Source organism: Pyrgilauda ruficollis, unplaced genomic scaffold, assembly GCF_017590135.1.
Source record: "Pyrgilauda ruficollis isolate IOZ18807 unplaced genomic scaffold, ASM1759013v1 scaffold33, whole genome shotgun sequence".
NCBI classification, from domain to species: domain Eukaryota; kingdom Metazoa; phylum Chordata; class Aves; order Passeriformes; family Passeridae; genus Pyrgilauda; species Pyrgilauda ruficollis.
In genome coordinates this window covers 5054849-5077032 of record NW_024524711.1, presented here as the reverse complement: position 1 = coordinate 5077032, position 22184 = coordinate 5054849, and the positions used below count along the sequence as shown (strand labels likewise).

At 38.1% G+C, this 22184-nt stretch overlaps 1 long non-coding RNA gene across 2 annotated transcripts; it reads right to left on the bottom strand.

Moving 5' to 3' along the window:
• Positions 1-1587: 1587 nt before the first annotated feature.
• Positions 1588-22087, bottom strand: LOC121357367. 2 transcript variants are annotated; one of them, XR_005955721.1, is made up of 5 exons: positions 21951-22087; positions 12003-12115; positions 9872-10033; positions 6748-6965; positions 1588-1692 (listed from the first exon to the last, which is right to left on the bottom strand). It is a non-coding gene; the product is annotated as an uncharacterized LOC121357367 (long non-coding RNA). The 2 variants fall into 2 exon arrangements; XR_005955722.1 differs by lacking the exon at positions 9872-10033.
• Positions 22088-22184: the final 97 nt, after the last annotated feature.

Genomic DNA, 22184 nt, shown 5'->3' with positions numbered 1-22184 from the left:
ACAAAAATAATGAGGCAAATTGCTTCCACTAATGTTTTTTGAAGTTACAGCCCTGTGAAAGACATACTGCCTGGACATTAGTATTTTTTACAAATTAGTATGGTGTCAGTGTGTTGGAAGGATATATATGCTAAGCAGCCAGGAAGTCTCCCAGAACAAGACACATAATTGACAAATATTGAATAGATCAAATCTGCTATATATACATACAGGTTGTCTTATTGGAAATACCTGCAGAATCCATTAGCAGCTCATTGGATTACATTCTTTTTGTTCCAAACAACCAAGAACCAAGCAGCCTTCAACATAGTAAAGCACACCATTTTCCCCATAATCTATCTGGCAGTCAATGAGTAGGTAATAGCATGTCTGAATGCTTTGAATACTAAATACAAAAACAGAGAAAGCCAAAATATTCTCAGGTCCACACACAACTGCTAGAGTGGAATGCTCACAAAGTTATCTGTACTCATGTCTTGAATCTGCTTTTAATTTTAGCCTTCACTTGCATTATACAAATCCAGTCAAGTCGACAGTCACATTCTGTAAAACTGGTATAACCAAATAAACAGCCTTTTAATATGCTCAGCAAAATTCACTATTCCTGAAAAGCCTGATCTCTGGTTAAGTGCAAATCTACATGTTCCCTGAGTCGTTTTTTGGTTTTGCTTTGTTTTATTCCAAATGAAACATGAATGGTTGTCTTCTATAATGCTCACAGAAATGGAGATCCACAGGAGAGCAAACACTCAGCAGGATTTTTATTAAGAAGCTTCTCAAATGCAGTGATCCCAGCAGCACTGCTCAGCCCATGCCAGAGCATGGGGACAGCATCTTGGGGCTGTCTCCTGCATGTACTCCAAAGGCAGGGATCCAGCTGCCTAATTTGGTATCCATTTAATTCACCTCCCTTAGAGACAGCCCGCAGAAGCCATTGCTAAACTTATTGCTCACTGCCTTGATACCAGTTTTTAAGCAGGTCTGCAGGGCAGACCTTCAATATCCTGAACTAATGCCCTGTACTGATTCAAACAGAAGAAACAATAAAAAGCAACAGAATTGGTAGGCACCAGGATAAACATGGTACAATGAGGAAGAGTCAGCATGGTTTTTCTAAAGAGAAGCTGTGCTTCACCTATCTACCAAAGTCCTCTGACACGTCAATAAAACATTGGCAGCACAGATCTGTTTGATACCATCTGTCTGGATTTCCAGAAGGCATTTAAAAAGTTGCCTCCCTTGAGGCTCTTGAGGAAGCTAATCAGACATGAAGAAATGCTCAGAAGATGGGAAGAAAGGAGGTTAAGTATTAGTTGCCTCTCACAGTAGAAAGAGATCACACATGGTGTCCCACATGGCTTTGTGCTGAAGTCCGCATTGCTCAACACAGATCACAAGGGTTCAGAAACAGTGTCAAAAAGGGATGAAAATATTTGCTGATGGCACTGAATTAGTCAGTGACACATACTATGGCTGATTGCAGACTCACATAAGAACTTCCTAGTATGTAATGACTAGGCAACAAAAATTCACTGTAGAGGAATGTAAAATGAGGACAAACATTGCTAGAAATCACTACAAAAAGAATCAAGAATATAAAATATTATTTTTCTGTTGTATAAATACATTACATATCCACATCTTCAGCAGTGTTTATAGTTATGTGTCCATCTGAAGACAGATATAGAAGTCCTGTAAAAGATACAGAAAAGTGCAACAAATATGATTAAAGTTACGGAGTGATTACAGGATGAAAAACAATAAAATAATTAAGGGGTTTTTTTTGCAAAAAGAAATCATATACTAGAGAACAGTAAAATCAGGAGTGGCCTGAATAAGGTGAGTAGGAAATAACTGTTTCTTTCAGCCCAAAATCTGGAAGATATCAAATGAAGCCAGAAGATGCCAGTCTCCAGGCAAACAAAAGGACCTGTGTCTTCACTCATCACATTATTAATCAAGAGAACTTTGTGCCAGGACATTGTGGATGCTAAAAATGTATCTGAATTCAAAATAAGAGTTTGATAAATTCATGGAACAAAAGGACACCTAAGACTATTCAATATAAACCCACATCAAATAGTTTAGGAAGTCACAGAATTACTGATCAGCAGACACTCAAAAGGTAATTTGGAGAGGGCTTCTAGAAGGCCCTTACAATCTTCTCAAGAAACTTACTTGGTAATCACTATTGGAAAAGAAACAAGGCACAGAGCTAGAGGAAACTGCTCTTACCCATATGCAATTATTCAAGTTAGAATTGGAGTTATGCACTGTCAGTTTTGGGTCACTGTGCACGGAAGTAATCTGTGCCTCACCTGCAGAATGAAACTGGAATTTCTGGGCTGTGCCATCAAACTGTGCACATACAGATGTGCTTCTTGGAGAAACACCAAGCCTGCTTTACACATGGAGCCACAACCTCCAATGTGTTCTGAATGTCCAGGGTTTCTAATGTATGCCACACCTCTCCTCACAACTGTGCATGCTCACCGTCATTGCACAATTGTCAGATTTCCCAGGAAGAGGGTTGCTGCATACCTGCAAATCTTAGATAAATACACAGTTTCTCTATATTGTGCCAGACAATTTCTAAGTGAGAAATAATTTGTGTTCATGAGAAAACAGAAGGATGGTAATCCTGGAGTGAATGTGGCTTCTCTGTCTTGAACCACGCTTTTTATATCTTTTGCTGGTTCTTGTTTTCATTGTCTGAAATGAGAGGCCTCTTTGTCTCTGCTTGGTGGTGGGACCTAAAGGTTTGCTAGACAGTTACATTTCTTTAGCCTCACCATTTTTGTTGTCACAGTTCACAGTCCTATAATGAGAGGTGGTTGAGTTCATGAGAACACCTTCAAATTTCTTTTTGCCAAAGTGATCTTTCATACTGCACATGTGACTGAGGCTCTCGGGTGCACAGGTGTGGTTTTATAGTGAAGTAAACCAAGATAGGGTCTTCATCATGTTCATTTACCTTAGTGTTTGCTTTGCTGTTTCAACATAGTTTTCTAAGTCCATTGACCTCCAAATAATACAGGCTGCAAGTGCATCTATGAGACCTCCATACCTTTCAAATATCTGAAATTCCTGGGATATTTCATGTGTTCTGTTATATGAAACAGCTTTATCATAAATGTTGCTGTTTAATGCTATCCTGTTGTTATTGATTGCCTTGCTGACTAATTATTTAGCTGAATTTCATGAATAAAACTGGCGCAATAATTGCTGCAAGCATGTCCTGGTCACCTCTGTGTTTAAACAATTCCATTGCCAAATGCTTTCAGTCTCTGCCTCAGAAATTAGCACAAGCTTATTGTAAGTTTATCCTTAATATTCTCTGTACAATGAATTTTTTTTCTTCTGTTTCTGCTTTGTGTTGAATTTTAATTTTTTTTCAATTATTCTTGCATGTTTTTTGGTCAGCACAATATCAACATGAGTTCTGTGGGATTTTTCTCAAATCTCCACATTTTCCTCAAAAGAACTGTTTCTTTTTCTTGTAGGACTAGTTCACTTCCTGCAGACAATTCTGCTTTTATTTTAATCAATTTTATTTTAATCAATTCTGTAAGAATTGATTAAGTTTTCTACCAGCTATCCAGATGATTTTTTTGGTTTTTTAAAACATTATATTACTTCCCTTTGTATCTGAGGGATTATTTGTAGATTACGATAAGTGTATTGTGCTATGCCCTGGTCCTACATCTCATACTCTGAAACAAAGTGAGACCTGTTTGACAAAAAAGTAATGTAAGCCTCCAGTTTTACATTCAATTACAAGCTATATTTTCCATCTTTTTTCCTCACAGAGAAAGGTTTTCTCACAGAAAATTTGGCAGCAAGGATACCAAACCTTCCTTAAGAATATTTTCCAGGAATCGTTTATACAATTTACCTCTCCAGAGCTTGGTTTTCCTTGCTGTCCTATCATTGTGTCTCACTTCAAATCTCTTGCAGACACATTATGATTCTCATGTGTCTCACAAATAAATATGGAAAGTTTTCTTAGTGTTACTAGTGTGACTTTCACCTGGGGGGTAGGAGGGCTGGTGCTTTTGGCTGTTTCTGAAAGAACACAGATAAACTTTCTGACACCTAATGACAATGTGAAATAAATCCTTCTCTGCTTGAACATGAATTTGCTCCCCCAGTTAATTGTTCTCCATTTGCTCCATTCCTGCCACAAGGCTGCTCCAAGGGCTGCTGTTGAAGGAGCTCAGAAACCTGTTTCACACATGTTAATGAATTATCAGACTTTCCAGCTCACACTCTGCTTTCAGTAGCCAGCTCAGCAGAAGCAATCAATCACCAAAAAGCTGGAGCCTTCATTGATTTCAGCTGCTTGGCTTTTCTAAAGGGAAATATACATGGATATAGATATTTATTACGATTCCTCTCACTCTATCTCCTAAAAGCTTAAGCAATTAATCAATAATGAACAGCCTCCTTTATATTTTACAGTCACATTTTAAGCTGAAAAATAGCCTGAATGATAACATGTGTTGATTGCAGACACCCCCAGTAGCAGCTGCAATCCAGCTTCTGTGGGAGGTTTTTCTGCAGCCAACACCAGGGGAGAGGACAGTGTGGGAGCAGGTGTCTGCAGCTCTGCGTCCTGTACAGGAGATCAGCCCTTATTGTCCACCAGCCCTGTGAGGAGGAATGGGGATAGCCAGCATGAACACGCATTTGGATCCACCACCAGAAAAGGGGTACAGGGAATTACTGATGGTGCTGCTGGAGTGTAGCTGGCCCTCGCTTTGGGTGTTGTTTATTTAGAGCATACTGAGAAGCGCTGAATTTGGAATCTCCTCTTTGTGGCACAGCCACAAGAAGTGTAGGCTTAGGACTTAAGCTTAAGAACATTAATGTTAGGGGATTCTGATAGGCACTTTTATTCTGTCATTACCAATAATTTGCAAAGGCAGGAACAAAATCAATCTCATAAATAACATAATCCGTCTTGGCAGAAAATGCCTATAGAGGAATTAACATTTTAAAATACTTCCAGCTTCCGCTAGAAAAACTGTGAAGCATCTGTCTCAAAAAGAAAGGGTTTGTAAATAGTTTTCTGGAGGTCAGGTAATTTTTTTACACATTATTACCTCATAATTTAGTTGGATGCAGATTATGGCCTATGAACATCAAATACTTGATCTTCTCACTCCTTTTATTGCACATTGTTCATCATACACTTCTCTAATGCAAACTTATTCCTTCTGACCTAACAGTGATCTCAATTGTTTTTCTTAGAAGAAAATGTTCAGCAATGTTTATGACAAAATATTTCCAACTGTTGTTTTGTTGCTACCTTTTGATTTTATCATTCACAATGGGTTATGGTTGGTGATTACTAAATGCATATTTCTACTCACTAAGGCTTTAATTTCTACTAAAATTGAATAAAATAAGCTTCATGACTCAAGCTTTAAAAAGCCAGATGTTTTTAAAAAATCTTTCTACATTTTAAAACAACTGTTTATTAGACAGATGAAGAGAACATTTAAAGTTAATTTTGCTATCAGGATAAAGCGTTCAACAAAACTGGAATTTTTCCAACAACACCAGTTGAAATAGGATAAAATCATAAGGGTTAGAAATTGAGTGTAAAAAGTATAGGTCTGATGAAACTGAGATATTAATGTGCTTCCAACTGCAAGCAACATACATTAAAACCCTTCCCCATTTCCTTTTCCCCTCAAATGCAACATGGGCAGTTTATAGGTAATGGTCTCTCACCATAATGGTAGGTTAAAGATTACTCAGTAATAGTCACTAAAAGGCTTAACATTAAAAACTTGACTGGTTTTACCCTTTATTTTTCTTTTTTTTTTTTTTTTGTGCTGGTAATTTGTGTTCACAGAGGTCAAAGAGTGAATTCCAATGGACTTTTTGAGTTTCTTTCCAAAATTTCAATGAAAAAACTATTACAACATTTTTTGATCACGGCAGGTCAGGTCACAGTCCACCTGGGTCCATGCCCCCCTTTAACCTATCTCTAAAGTGGCCAGTAGTGGATGTTGAGTGAATGAATGCAAGAGATGAGACAGATCCACAGCCAGGTCATCCACAGGCACTGACACTTTGCAGCTAAGGACATCCTTAACTGGAGTTTATACACTGACATCCTGTGCCACAGTTATAAACAGTATCTGTGAATGTTGCAACTCCTTGACATGATATATTTCAAGTCCAAATCATTCTATGGTATTTAGTTCTGTAGCATAATTATAATGTTAACTGGAAAAGTACATCCCCTTGCTCATTTTAAATCGGTTGTCCAACAGAATTTCATTTGATTCCTCCTAAATGCTTGTATGGGCAGAAAATGATGGCTAACACCCATTGTATTCACAAGTTCAGAGTTCTCTCTCAAATCCCTCCTTAAATTTTCTTCTGCAAGCCAGTCAGACCAAAACTATTTTGAGTTTCTTCATACAGAAACTGTTACATCTGCTCAATGTTTGAAATGTTCAGCTGTCATCTTTAAACTGGACTATCCTGAATAATTCATTACCATTCCCAAACTAACCTCTACATATCCAAGATTGTTTATGGCCAGTTAATTGAGTAGTGTCCATCTCAGTAGAGATACTTTCAGAGACTCCTTATAACATCCTTCATTGTGAAGACAAGAACTCTGAAGAGAACTTTTTTCTTTCATTAGATAATACCTACATTTAGTTCAAATACTTTCGTGAGGGACTTCAGATTTAAAAAAAAAACTGAAAAAATCAGTATACTTACTGTAAACACTGGGTGACCCTTGTCCATTGACCTCTAGTATCTCCAGTAGCTTTGTGAAACACCACATCAGATATAGAGGTTTGGCTGATTTTTCTCCAGCATATCAATCTGAATGGAGTATTTACTTTTTGTATTCTTTTGTATTCTTTTGTATAGTTTCCACCAATATATTCATATGTATTTTCTTCTCATACGCCCTTTCTGTTTTAGAACAATATCTGTAAGGAAAACATATTTTAATTTTTTGTACTCTATGCTCAACAAGCCCAAGGAACTTTAACAAAAAATTAATACAACACCTTTGCAGAACTTCAAGGGCAGGTTTAACTGTAGAGAGAGGCTTGAAGGCCTTTTCGAAGTAATTCAAAGCCCACTGAGTCTTTTTGCAGCTCCAAAGATTTCCAATGCATTTAGATGACTTGGTCACTGTGTGTTTGATGCAAAGAGAAATTTGCAGCCACGGCTCTGCTGTAGAAAAGGATTCTGACTGGTTGTAAAGTTCCCCATGAGGCTGATGCTCTTCTGTAGACTTCCAAGACTTCCTACGGACTTCAGTGAGCACAGAATAAAGCTACACCATCCCACTGCTGCTTTGGGAAGCAAAGCCCATTTCAAGCAGAAGGAATTTTTCCATGGAGAAGAATCCTGTGCCATGTTTTGGGAGAACAAAATCTCAAAGTCTTTCCTCTGGAAAACTCATCTGAAGTAACAGCTTAAAGGAATTCTGCATTAGATAGTAAGTGTCTAATTATTAAAAGTGCTGCATCAAGGTAAGGAAAGAAAAAGTTGGTCTGGCATTTTATTGAACTTTTTCATTTGTAAAATATGTAAATGAGCAGTGATAAAAATGTCAGTACTGATATTTTATCTACTCTTCCTCCTTTTCTTACATATTTTACATTATCCAAATAACTCCTTATCAGCTCATTTTTGAAAAAATGCACTTTATGTCTATTTTCCCAATACTTTGATGCAAAACTTCCATGCATGCACTACAATTTGCACATTGAAAGCCAATTTACAATGCAAAATTTCACGTTAATTTTTATATGCAATTCAAATTTCCAGAACAATGGCACATACATTAAAAAATACTGCATTTTGAAAATATAATCTTGGGTAGGCAATAGATTGGTATTGCACCTACAAAAGAATATCAAAAAACAGTGAAACATGTCTACAAGTCACAGCAAAAAACACATTAGCACTCTAAGCAGTAGTCTGTTTACATTAAAATTAGCTCTGAGAAGGTTTACTGGGAAACCAAGTGCTTATATTTTCCATTAGAGCACTGAGTGCAAGATGTAGAGTTGCTTCCATTTTTGTGTGGCTCCTGTTCTTCTAAGCCACATGGAAATACCGATTGACATTGAATTTTCTGTAAAAATCCAAATGAATTTCAACTAAAGACTTAGAGTTGCATGAAACTAAGAAATAAGACTGTGATGGCTGCATGCCTTTAGGGAAGCAATCATTAGTTCACACTCAGGAATATGGTGGTGGATCTCACCAGGGATGTTTGGAGCTACAGAAAGGCTCAGGGACAGCAAAATTTCCAAGCCTGTACTTCACACTTGGCCCAGTCACTTCTCATTTAATACCAGAGGATGATTTGTACAATGATCAAGTGTAGAATCTGGCCAGCATTTAACTAGCTGGATGAATAGGAAGTACTATAAAGGTGTTATTGTCATCTAAAAATGACCTAAAGAAAAGTAAAAAAATATTCACACTTTGGAGGCCTCTGGTATCTCTGCAATTTAGATAAGATAGTGCAGCACCAGTTCTGCAGCCCAGATGTCACATTAGAGATTTTTCTGTAACCATGAGCTAAACAAAATTCCTTTTTGTTAATGATTCCTGAAATTTTGGACAGTTGGTAGCCCAGATTCTGAATTTGTCGGTAGGCCCCATAAATGCTCCTTTAAATGCCACAGATCCACTGTACAGTCTGTTTATGTGATAAACCTGTTTCAAAGCATGACGGGGGGACGGAAGAAAAGAGATCTGCTGAAATGTACTTGTTACTTCTTGGAGTTAATTTTGATTTGCTGAGTTGCTCTTGACCTTTTACTATCCCAGACTTTTTACTACCCCCATTTACCATATTTGCACTAAGATCCCTCTGCACAGCCATGAATAAGGGCAGGATGACCACAGCCACTTTGTAGAACCACAGTCACTAAATTAAATTGTGATCAAATGTTGGTTACTGGGGCAAATGCTTTTTTAAATTTTCAGCTAGGGAAACTGATATTTATCATTTATACAGCATTCCACATATCTGAAATACTGAAAACATTTTAAATTGATTAATCCTGTCTGTCATACACATTGAGGTCAAGCTCGCTTTTATGGGCAGCAGTATTACTCAGGATTAACTCAACAGAATTCAGCTTCTTCAGCATTACATGATAATCTAATTTGGCTTTTAGTAATTACAAATATTTAAAGAGGTTAAAACATTGAATTAAATGTTGTCCTGATCTGCAAAGCTATCGCTGTGGTCTACAGGATTCCACAGTTTCAGGCAATGGCAGGATCAGCTCATTTTGAGGTTACGCTTGTGTAAGGGATAAAATTTATGCCTGAGACAAATTCACTGAACACAGGTTTTTGCCAACACCACAGGCCCTTGCCACATCTGCACTACAAGTGCAAAAATTCAGAGCAGGGCAAGAAGTTACTGAATCTCCACCAGGCTGCACCAGTGCAAATACAGGCCAAAGGGAGGGTTTCTCTTACTGCTACAGAAGAGTAGCAGGCTGGCACACAGAAAGGACAGTGAGCACACACCACTAACTAGGTCCAATGCAGCAAATCCTCACCCTTCCAGTATTAATGCACTTTATCATATTGGATACATATTTAAAATAACTGTAGGTTAAAAAAAAATAAAATAGTCTCTCCTTAAAAAAAGAGCAGATAGTTAATTCCTACTCATGGTCACAAGAGGAAAACCAAGAAATAACTAGGTTATTTTACATCTTGGGAGATTTAGAATAGACATTAGGAATATGCTTTCCAACTTAAAGGATTGTTAAATACCAAAATAGGTTAGCTTGAAGGCAATGAACTAGAAAGGCTTTAGGAAATGGGAAGCTGTAAGATCACTTAAGCATACTTGCATTGAGGATGGTCTAGGATACAGCTGATCAGCTCAGTGTAGGTCATGAAGCACCAATCTCCTGAATTCCCATACAGCTTCACAGTACCATGATTCCATAGGGCTATAGCTGCCCTTAGCATGGCACAATACAAATAATCCTGAAAGCAAATGTCCAACCTGAAACAATTGTACAGCTGACTAAATTAAAGAGAAAGCAAATGTCCTCACAAATTTCTTACTATCCTTTATCTCAAAGTTATGTACTATATTGAGTCAGACAAGAAAACAAACACCATATTCTGATGCAATCCAGTCCTGTCTGTTTTGCCCACATCACTGTTTCTTTTTCCCTATCTTGATTACATATCAGAGTAGTCCAGGCTTAAAATTGCAGTTGTCAGAACAAGAGGTCACTTGAGTCATTGCAATTTCTAGAAATGTGGCTTATGCCCTCAGAATTTTCTCTGGCATGGTTTTATTGAAAATGAAACATATTCCATATCACCCTTTCTTTGCAAAACTTTAAAAGAGCTGACAAAGTGGGACAAAATGGCTAAAGGGTTTCTGCTTGGGTTTTTTTGACTTCATAAACATTAGTACAATGCATTCCTGGTTTGGCCACTTTTATGGCTGACTGCCTGCACTTCTGGTAAAGAAATAGTTTAAATGAACCACACTGTAAACTGATGCCCCATTGCAGTCATGGTGACTGCATCACCCCATTAGAGAGGGCAAAACATTTTGATTTGCCTTAGAATCAAACTCTTCACTGCTGTAACTCCTTTGATCTGTGTAAACCTGACTTTTACTTTCTTTAGTTATTCAAATTGCAGCTTGAGTTTTCACATGTATTTTTTTTACGGTAAAAATTACATTTGTCTGTAAAAATACAAGCCCTGATCTGAATGCAGTCTTGGTCACCTAGTACTGTAAAATTAGAAACTGAAAGCTGAAATGACACATTCAAGAATATATAGTCAATCTGATTCATATTAGAGGAAACAAAACAAAAAAATCATGAGATAGAATTCACTAATTTTTTCCCTTAAATACCAATCTTATTCCCACAGTAAGATTACTAGCTAGTAAGTATAGCTAGTGTCTAGAAAGCTACTTTTCAAATGTGCACCAATACTTTGCCCCTAAGTATAATCTGTAAAGATGCACGTGGAATACAGACGTTAAAAATAGTACATCAAATTCTGGTCCAAACCAAATTATGTTCCTATTTTGTATCAGTAAATCCCCAGCACAGGTCAAAAGGCACAACCAGCACCCAACAGAATAAAAGCTGAGCACTGAGAAAAAGCTTTACTGTATCAACAACACTGAAGCAGGAATAAAAAATATTAGCATAAAAAACCAGTAAAAAGTAAGCTACATTTATTCTCTAAATAGGGAAAAAAGTCCACAGTATTTGTGGTTCTCAAATGCTTCAGAAGATTGCAGAGTATTTAGTGGAAATCTTTCAAAATTGCCAACTAAACTGATGGACATCTTGTTTGTACATGTTACATTACCAAAATTGGGCATTGCTATATTTAAATGAGATTTTGTGGAAGCTTTTCAGGTCTTACCAGTTTCAGACTAAACCAAACAGTGGTTCATTGAAATTGAAGCATTTTCCAGTCAGTCTGGCCTAAAGACAAGCCTTAAGTGACTTTAATTCTGGAATTGTTTCAATTAAAAAAAGAAAGTTTAAAGATGCTATGCTACTTATGTTAATTTGGTTTTGCTACACAGAATGTTTTCCCAGCTTTTATATTTATTAGTTATATTTTCAAGATTTTAATATCTGCCTCTAATTCTTTTTTTCATTTATTTTGTATTCTAGATGGGTTGTGAGAGGTGTAGTCCAGGTGGGAAAGGCTGCATTACAGAGTTCAGAAAGCATGCTATAAAATGTAATTCTTAGTAGCATCAGCTATATCTTCATGGGCTAACAGCAGCTGATATGAATCTAGCCTCTGGGACAGTCTGACAGCAATAAGCCAGTTAAAATACAACAAGATTCTCTCTTGTGTTTATATATATATAATATAAAACCAACCAACAAAAACTTACTGTGGTCCTCACACACCCTAACATACCTACTTCTTACTGTTCAAAGATAGCCACTTTTAAGCAAAAATGATATATGCCTTACATGAACACAGCTGTCCTAAAATCTGCAGCTTTATCTTTCAGGTCCAGCAGTAATTCCTGTGTTTTCCTGCTTCTGCAACCTTTATACATCCATGTAGGCCAATTCCAACAAACCTGTAAGAAAAAAACATGTTTCCCACTTCATGAACACAATTCACCCTCACAGACTATTAAACCTGATCTAGTTCACTAGCAGGTCCAGCCTGTGGCTCTAATAATTTTGTTCTTTGAGTTAATTATTTCTACATATTCCTTACTTTGTACTACTTTGTATTTGTAGTTACAAAGCACCTTGGGGTGGTGGGGTGGGGGGCAGACAGACCACTCTTGCCCATTTTCCTCCACTCAATAAACAGTTGCACAAGTTTGGGTTCTTAGGTAACTCTCTAGAAGACTTGGATGTTTTTATTATTAGTCTTGTTTTGAAACTCTGTATCCCTCACTGGAGAAGACCAAGCCTTCCACCTCCCACTCATCCTCTTCAGTCATGGGGAACTGGGATGGCTGTTACTTCACTGTTTGAAGGAATCACATACTTTCTTCAAATTTTGTGTATCCAGGACTCCTAAGTGAACTCATGGCCTTTCACCTGAAAGGGCCAGTCTGCCCAGATCGAACTGCTCTTCCAGGAACACCAGCATATTTCAAAACACTCAGCTTTTCCTGGTAGTGACAGCTCCTAGGGAAAGGGTGGTGAGACAGCAGTCATTACAGTAGGATTGCAGGCCTGAGCAAATTGAAAGCTGGTCTTAGGGGTTTGTAGTCCCCTGAAACAAATGTACTTGCACTGGCCATTTGAAAGTGAAAATTGTACTGTGCATGCCTGGTGAGCCCATCAGATGTGCTGGAGAAGTGCTGGTTTTATAGACTGGCACAGCTGAAAATGAAGCACTGAGAGGAGGTTACAAATTACTGCTCTGTGCTTTCCACAGTTTAGGGGAGGTGACATCTTGGGGGATCCCATCTTCAGATAAAGACATAGGATAAAAGGTTGAAATAAATTACTCATGATCATTAGCTTCTTAGTCATGGGAGAACTACAAAAAGCACCTAGAACTGGTTAGATTTGCATGTTGTGTATTCATCCTGTTTCCTCAGTGAGTTTCTCAGTGGAAGGAACAGAGCCTGATCAGCGAGCTGGAAAAGCAGCTCTGCAGGATGCTGCCTGCCCTCCTCAGTGACTCTTGATTAATGATTACTTCATTAGGTTGTTTAATGGAGAAAATTTTATACCTCCACCTAGATTTTAAGCAAGATTGCTCTTTTTCTAACTTTCCATATATTCACCAACTTCAAACCTCTCCAGAAATGACAAAAAGCAGAGCAGCAGCAGGCTGTATTATTTTCAACTGACTTCACTGCCTTTAGTTCAGGCAATCTGAGTTGTCCTGATATTTAAAGTGACCTATGAAGCTGATCTTTACATTCAGAACCAAAAATACTATTTCAGGATTTTGAGAAAAAGAGATATGTACCAGTAATTCAAAGGTAGAATAAAAAATAAGATTGTGGTAATAAAAAAAAAATTAAAAAAAAAAAGAGTGTGTTTACAGTAAAATATCAAGGTGTTCTAAGGTACCTAAATAATTGTAACCTCACTTCAGAGAGAAGTCACACAACAGTCAGACAATTAGAATTAAGGTATTTGGTGCACTTAGCTTTTAAGTAATTAAAACTGGTTTTTAAAGATGTATTTACATTTTTATGTAATTTTTTTCCCAGCCTGAGAATACCACTCAAGGCTATTATTCATGGAGTTTGTAAAACCAAACTTTGTAGAAACATTCGTTCTGCACAATAAGGGACATACAACTCATTAGCTAACCTCATTAGGCTCCAAGTCCACAAAGCAGTATAGAGTATCTAATCTGAGGTCCTTAAGCAATTTAGAGCATGAAAACTAAGCAAGCTTCTTGTTCCCATAACTAAGAGCCACAGTCCCACTGTTTGTGTGGCCAGCACCACCCTGCACATTTCCCTACCCACAGTCCCCACTAGGAATGTGTGAACATGTAAAACCTACTGCAACTGCAAGGCACTGCTGTTTTCCATGGCCACTCTCTTCCTACTGGGCAACAAGCAGGTGAGAAAATGGGTTTGGCAAGTAGTGAACACAGAATCAATCTGCATCAGAAGGGACCTTAAAGATCACCTAGTCCAAACCTCTTTTCCTGACATGGGCAGGGAGGTTGCACAGAGTTCCCATCCAAACCCAAACATTTCCAGGGATGGGGTATCCACAACTTCAGCTGGGCAATCTGGTCCTGTGGCTCACCCACCCCTCACCATAAAACATTTCTTCCTTATAAGCAACCTAATCTACTCCCTTACTGTTTAAAAGCATTGGCCTTTCTCCTATGACCACAGGCCTCAGTAAAAAGTAATTCTCCATCTTTCATATAAGCCACCTTTAAATAAAGAAAGGTCACAATAACATCTTCCTGGAAGCCTCTCTTCTCCAGGCTGGGCAACTCCAACTCTCTCAGCCTGTCCTCAATAAGAGAGGTGTTCCAGTCCTCTGAACATTTTTGTGAGCCTCTTCTGACACGGCTCCAACAGGTCTGTTTCTTTCCTGTGCAGAAGATGCCCGACCTGGATACAGAACTCCAGGTGGGGTCTCATGAGAACAAAGAAAGAGGGGCAGAATCCCCTCCCTTTCCCTGCTGTCACATGGCTTTGGATGCAGCCCAGGACACAACTGGCTTTCTGGGCAGAGAGAACACATTGCCAGGTCATGTCCAGCTCTCATCCACCAGCGTCCCCAGGTCCTTCTCATCAGGGCTGCTCTCAATCCCTTCATCCACCAGCCTGTATCTATACTGGGGATTGTCCCAATCCAGGTGGAGGACCTTGCTCTTGGCCTTGTTGAATCTCATGGGTTCATCTTGTTCTCCTAAGTCTTCTGAAGGACGTTGCCACGTACAGACTGTTTCTGCAGCAATTTAACTGTCCCCACCAGTCTGCTGTCCTGGACAGCTGCTTCCTGCCCTAGGGCCAAAGCTTAAAGCAATGTGTGAGCTACAACTGATAATTAACATTAGATGGCTTTTGCGCCTGTGAAAAGCAAACCACCCATTTACGTGCCTTCAAAAAGATACTTATGGAAAATCAAGTACAAAATGGAAATGAGAAGGTCTAGGTGAGAATTTGACAAGCAAATAGTCATTGACATAAGAAAAATTAAAGGGAACTTTATTACAATATTAAAGATGCAAATTATGGATCAATGGCACTCCCAAGAAAATACAAACAACAATTACAAAGAATAAAGCCTCTGTAGGCCTATTCAAACACAAGCCTCAGAAAAACACAAAGAAGTTTAATAAGGATTGTAAGAAGTAGGGCATATATTTTACATTAAAGGATATTAAATATACTTCTCACCTTGGAATAAGGAAAATGTGATAGATGTATATAAAATCCTGAATGAATAATTACTTTTTTTTTAAGTTAACTTTTTCTTAACTTAAAAATTACAGTACACCACACAAAATTATCAGGCAGGATGATAGGATTTTTTGGCTGGCAAAAAAAAAAAAAATAGTATATTCAAGATTGTCTTGATTCCTTAATTTTATAATCTGGAAGAATTGCAAGAGAAGGAAAAAAAATCTTTTATGTTTTTATATATGCTTGCTCTCAGCATCTATTACTGGCTACTGTCAGAGGCAAGATGTTATTTAGATGGACCTTTGATCTGACTGGCTTAGTTAGTCTGAAGTTTTACACAAAAAAAATAATCACCCCTGTTTAGTTTTTTTTTTTTTTTCTTGAGCAGAGAACATTTATTATAACAATATTATTCTTTTAATAAAAATACAAAAACAGTAGAAGGATTACAGAGGAAATAACACAGATGTTATAAACTGATAAATTTAAAATAAAACACAGGCAGGGTACATCCAATACTGTAAGAATGAAAAAGTTCATGAGCTAACATACAAACCTTCTCATTAAAATCATCTAACAATCTAATAGTACCTTAAGTCAGTAACATGCATATATATCCACAAAAATATGGCTAAAAAAGATTTCTAGGAATTATAAAATAAGAATATTTATCACTAGGTTAAGTGGTTGATACAGTGTCTAATGACAGACTTATGGAAGGCCTATCCATGATCATGATAGGCCAAACACCTCTGACCATGTAAAGGAAAACCACACTCCTGAGTATCCTGACAAAATGGGAAAATAAGTGCATATACATTAGTTCTGGGTTTTAAAGTTGGTTTTTGAAAGGCCCTCCTCAGATGTTCAGGAAAAGCTACAAGCATGACATAGAGCATGGAAAGCAGCTTCTCTGAAGAAAAATTTAAAATATTAATTGTGATTGACTTAGAAAAGAGCACAGAAGACTAAATGTGCTATAGGAAAGATGGAGCAGGACTTTGAAATTAATTCAAAGCAATTAAATGATGGAAGTTTCTTAAATAATTCTCTTACTTTTCTCTTACTTCTCATGTACCCTGTAATTAGACTGTGATAAAAAAGGTCATTGAGCCTAAAACTTAAAAAGGAATTAAACATTTCTATGGATTTTGAGAATATGTACAGTTTTAATTAATCTGAATACCCTGGAATATTAAATGTTACACTTTAAGGATAAATCAGTCTCTATCAGAGATCAGAATGAAACCTAACATTGAACACAGGTGCACAGTATCATTATTTGACAACCACAGGGCTGCTTGCACCTTTCTCAGAAGCATTTGGAACTGACCATTTCTGAAGGTACAACAATGCATCCATATGCAATTTTAAGTAAATTTTTGGTTTCTGTACTCCTGCTGTGATAAGAACAATTAACAGTGCTGTGGGAAGAGGTGGAATCAAGCCCAGTTGCAGCATTGCTCAGTTTTGGACTGATGTCATTTACAGTGGAATGAGGAGTCAATGGCCCAAAATGGGAGAAAGACGAAGAAGAAAGCAAAAGGTGCCTTTTGGTTAGAACCCATGACAGACTGGGCTATAAAAAAATCAACACTAGTTAGAAGGGTTTTTAGAAAAAGACACAAAAAATACAGAAATAAGATTGTCATTGTCATACTGTGCTAGTGTAATCACCTAACACTACAATAATATTCTACGTAAAAACAGTTGTATCTTCCTGAGAAAAAAATCAAGTACTTTTAGTAATAATTCTTATGATTGAGATATCTAGTGGCTGTTTTCTTCTAAAAATACATGTACTGTCTTCGAAAATGAGAATTTAATGCTTTCATTTGTAGCTGTACACATATAATGTAATAACACTCAGTTGCAGTACTGAATGCAGAACTTAGCTGCATATTTCCCTTATTTTTGTACTTATAACATTGTAAAAATAACATGCATATCAGGAATTGATTCTGTGGCATTTTACCATGTCCCACTGAGCTGGGAACCAAGCCTGCAAAATCATACTCATGGGAATACGCTCCCCAAGTCAGGTCAGTGAATAAAAGCTCCTCACATGAGTAAGGCTACAAGAATAGACTACAGGAGGTCAAGGTCAGTGGTGAGTTTTGGCTGAGTCAGGGTTGGAGGATAAGGCCCTTATGAATCCTATAAATAGTTCATTGTTAAAAGAGGTCAGACCTAATTCTGGAAGTATTTTGAAAGAAGAAACTACTGCGTGACTGATGACGTACACCTACCCAGGCCTCTCTGCTTATTAATGTGACATTTGTTTGGAACCAACATATAATAAATAAAAGATATTTTTAGGATGTGCCAGGGAAATGTATTCAGATTTTTAGAGAATAATTTGAGTACATTAAAAGTGTTGCACAGTATCAAAGAAATGGTTGTTAGAGTATACAAATAAGGTATTAAAAAGCAGTGGTTTCTACTGATCCTGATGGACACAGAAAAGCAGGCCAAGGAGGCTAAAAGTAGGTTTTACTCACCTGAATTCAATCAGCTAAAATCTCATACCTAGACTCCTGTTACTGTAAGTCAAGGGAAGCAGGTGCCTCTACTACCATTAACCACATCCTAAGGCTGCAGTTTGGCAGAAACTTACACTGATCTAAGTGAGCACCAACATCAGGAAAAGCAGTATTCCCAAGGTCTTTCACCCAGAATGAGTGGTTTATTCCCAGTTCTGTAATTTTTGTTGACATAAGGTTTCAGTAACCTTGATAGATAGCTGACATTACTGAAACCATCCTCTTCCACCTCCTTCTTTCTTCCCTCAAGGCTACTTTTCAGTTGGATCAGTTCTCTGGTCTGGAAACTATGCCAGCAGTGGCTGGGCAGTGGACCAGAGCAATGCTGGGCAAAAATGACTGCTTCTTTCAACTTGAATGTCAGAGGAAGGCATTTTGCAAAGGGTCTGAATGAACCATGTGAGTCTAACACTTCACTGCCACCCGTACAGGGAGATCTATTCCATTCCCCTCCCTGCTGCCAGGGCCACACAACCACTGCTCCCCTTTGCAATGGCTGTGGACTTGTAAAGGCCTTCTGTGACTGGAGACACCTTCATAAGCTGGTAGAAAATTAAACCATTAAAAAAAAGTAAATGGATTTTAGTGTGTTAGCCAATACAGCTGGATCACAGAGGTGTTAGATGGACAGGAGAGCTGGCAAACCAAGAAAGAGGCTGAGTGACCTGGGGATGAGGAAGGGAGAAGAAAACAAGAAGGGAATAATGTCTGGGTCCATCCTTTCAACCATCATGAGCTGTTAGATCAGCTGCCCATCAAACTGCACCCTCAGGGCCCCCTTCCATACTACATTGGATATGATCTAATTGGAGGCAGACATGGGAAGGGACAGTGCCACTTTCCTCCAGGCCTTCAGCTGCACATAGGCAGGAGAGCAGAATTGAGGGGACAGGAGAACAAGCATCCACAATGAGGTAAAATGCATCTTAAATTAACTGCTAAAACCATGTGGTATCAAGTACCCTCTGGAATTCTTATATTTCCTCATTAACTAGAAGGGCCCTAAACAAAAAACTTCACATTAGAACCCTATTTCAAAGTGCCTGAAGCTCAGTGAGACAAAAGTCAGACATATGTGTTCATCCTGTGCTATCCCTGTCTATAGTCTCCATTCTACAGCGCTGCAACCTTACATTTTGAAGGAATGCATTTGTGCTAAATATTTCTTTCATTTTACAATAAAAATGGTAATGGAAAGACATCTAAAAAGTGTAAGAAATTTGAACTGATCTGCTGATATATGCATTATTATAACAATTCACAAGAGAATTGCAACTCTGTTGCAAAGTATTGACACTGTCCTCTTGCAATTCAAAATGCAGTCAAAACTGAAACATCACAAAGGAAAAAACACCAAGTTTCTAAACCTTACTGATGAATCCCAATCAGGCTGGAGCTGAAGAATAAACATAGAGCCAAGAGCTCCTCCAACAGCTGTTGAGACAGTGTGTGCTCACAGGGCTTTCATCAGCACTAGCAGGGGTTAGTCTCTGGAAAGAACAAAGGAGCCTCAGAGCCTGGGCCATGGAGGGAGAAGCAGCGGAAACAAAAATGCCACTTGGATGATAGTCAGAGACTTCCCTAAGTCCCATTCTCTTCCCCTCCCTCACTTTGAGGAATACCTTAACTGTTTCAGGAGCCTCGTTCACTCATGTTACTGGCTTGAGCATGTTACTGACTTCAATGAAGCCATTAAAAAAAAAAAAAAGTGCTGTTCAACACGAGCATGAATAGCAAGATGATTTTTTCATTAGCAGTTGAAAGACTATTTCCTATGATGAATTATTAAACAAAGCATACAAAAGCACGTCCATGAAGCACTGGCTTCCACAACAGATGCTGACTGATTTCAGTGAAATAACTCAGATCTATGTTGATATTCAGTGATTAAAGAGACTAAAAAAGAGGTAATCTCACACACTGAAATAAAGGTATTTTATTCTGCTAACTCTGAATCGCACACTTCACTACTAAAATATTGATTTCAAATTGCATCCTATTGTGCCAAGAGGATTTAGTAAACATATTAAGCACTGACTTCAGAAAGAAAAATTATGTATATTTTTTGTGTTTGACTGGATGAAAACATTCAAGGAAACAACTGTCTAGACATGATGACAATAAACCCTCTATTACTGGAACGGCGGGAAAAGAGGCTGCCCTCAGTAAGCAGTACTTCCCAAAAAAGTCACAAACTGTTTGCCAGGCTGTCATGTGCTCAAATAATTATTTCAGATATTCATTCTTCATAAGAAGTCCTATGTATAATTTCCCAAAGTGGAACACATCGATGGTTTATGGATCTGTGTTTTTGTCCATGAACAAAGGTTTGCTCTGTTGAGAGCTGAAAGGTGCCTTACACCCATCCCTGCCATGTCAGGCTGCAATGCCTCATCAGACCCACACTTGTGTCATGGTAAAATTTTCTAATTCTTGCCATATGAACTGTGTAAAAAGGGATTATAGGGACATAGGAAGTTAGCACAAAAATTGTTATTAGCAGTAAAATAATCATAATAATGGTTACAATACAATCAGTAGGGCCATTATTGCTCTCTAATGATTTCCCTGTGGTTAAGACTCAATATCCAGATAAAAATTCAAGGGAGATCCTCCTGTTACTAAGGCAGGAACAGATTTCTGAATTAAAAAGAAAGAGAGAAATTTAATTTGTCTCTTTTTTAATGGGAGCTTTAGTTTCACATCCCACTCCTGGAAGTTGTTCCACTGGGATCAGCTCCTGTGCCTGCATAGCTTCAGACTGGAACTAAAAACCAAAATTAAGTGAATCAGATAATCAGAAAAGGAAACTGAGTATAAATTGAAAGCAAAATTCACAATTTGGTTTTCTGATGCAAGGAAAAAGTGACAAATGGGTTATAACATTAATTTAATCTGACAGAGATAAGAAAATTGGTTATTTCTTTAAACCAAGAGCTTCTTTCTCCATCTTGCAAAAATATATCAAAATATATCAGGCTCTGTCTTAATTCAAAGACTGCCGAAGGGTTTTTTTAGATGCTTATGTCTTTTTCATCAACTGTTTAATTTTATGCATCAGGTTAAGGTGTCCTAATACTCTATACTGAGTTATTACTTGAAGAAGTCTGAATGAGTCAGCTTTGTGCTTTCTGAGGAATGTGTTGTGCTTCTAGGAAGTCAACTCGGAGCTCTGGGCCTGTAGATATGGCCTCTGATGTGCATAGCCAGACTGAAGGTTCAAGGAATGCAGAGTTTACATAATAAACATGAACTCTAGATCTGGGTACAGGAGATTTTCCCCATGTGAAAATGTCCCCTTTTGCACATACTTGCAGGATCAGTCATTTCTTTGGCTTTGTTGCCTTCCATTGCTTGCCTCTCCAGCTGTGTCATTTCCAGCTGTGTCATTCTCATAGTCATGAAGCAGCCCATTTTTATCTCAAAAAATGCATCCATTCAGGACCTCTTGTCTGTTTTCTACTTTCGTGTCTGAAATAAATACTCCAGCCACATTTTCAAGCATTATTTCATAACAGTGAAAATATAAGCTGAAATTCTTGCACAACCACTTGATCTAAGGAGCTTTAAGAAAAATGCTGAACACAAAACTTGTGGTAAAATTGTAAAAGTTGGCAATATGGAGATTGAGAAGTAGAACATGTTTGCTTTGCATTTTGATTATCAACCTGCCTTTCACCCACACTTTGCAGATATAGCTGATTCTGATCTGGCCTTTTTAGAGTTCCAGCTCTCAGCAGTGATGGGGAAAAACTTGGTACAGGGATTAGCTCTTAGAACAGGTTCAAGCTGTTCTGTATGTTGAGCTTGGTGTGTGTCCTCACAGCCCCCCTCCACTTCTATGCCACCTTTAGCTGGCTGATATCAGCCAGCACATTTCAGAAGGGAAATGGTAATTAGGCAGGCTAAAGATAGCCATGGAGCAGCACCTTATCAGTGCGACAAATATTTTCAACAGCTAAAATAACCCCAAGCAAACAAACCACAACCTCCCCTAAGATTACATGAAGTTTTACCTCCTTTGCAGATGAAAAGCACAAACAGGCCAGGCCTAGTCTGAGAAGATATCCCAAGCTTTGCCAGCAGTTTACGGAGACTCCATCTATTCAACAAGCAATTTCAGAGTGAACAGTCTCAGAAAACAGGGATGCTACTTGAAGTTCTGGAAAACATCTAATGCTTCCTGGGGGATCACGAGCACGGCAACTCAACACGGGGCCTCCTGGTTTGTGAACACCAAGTGACTGAAG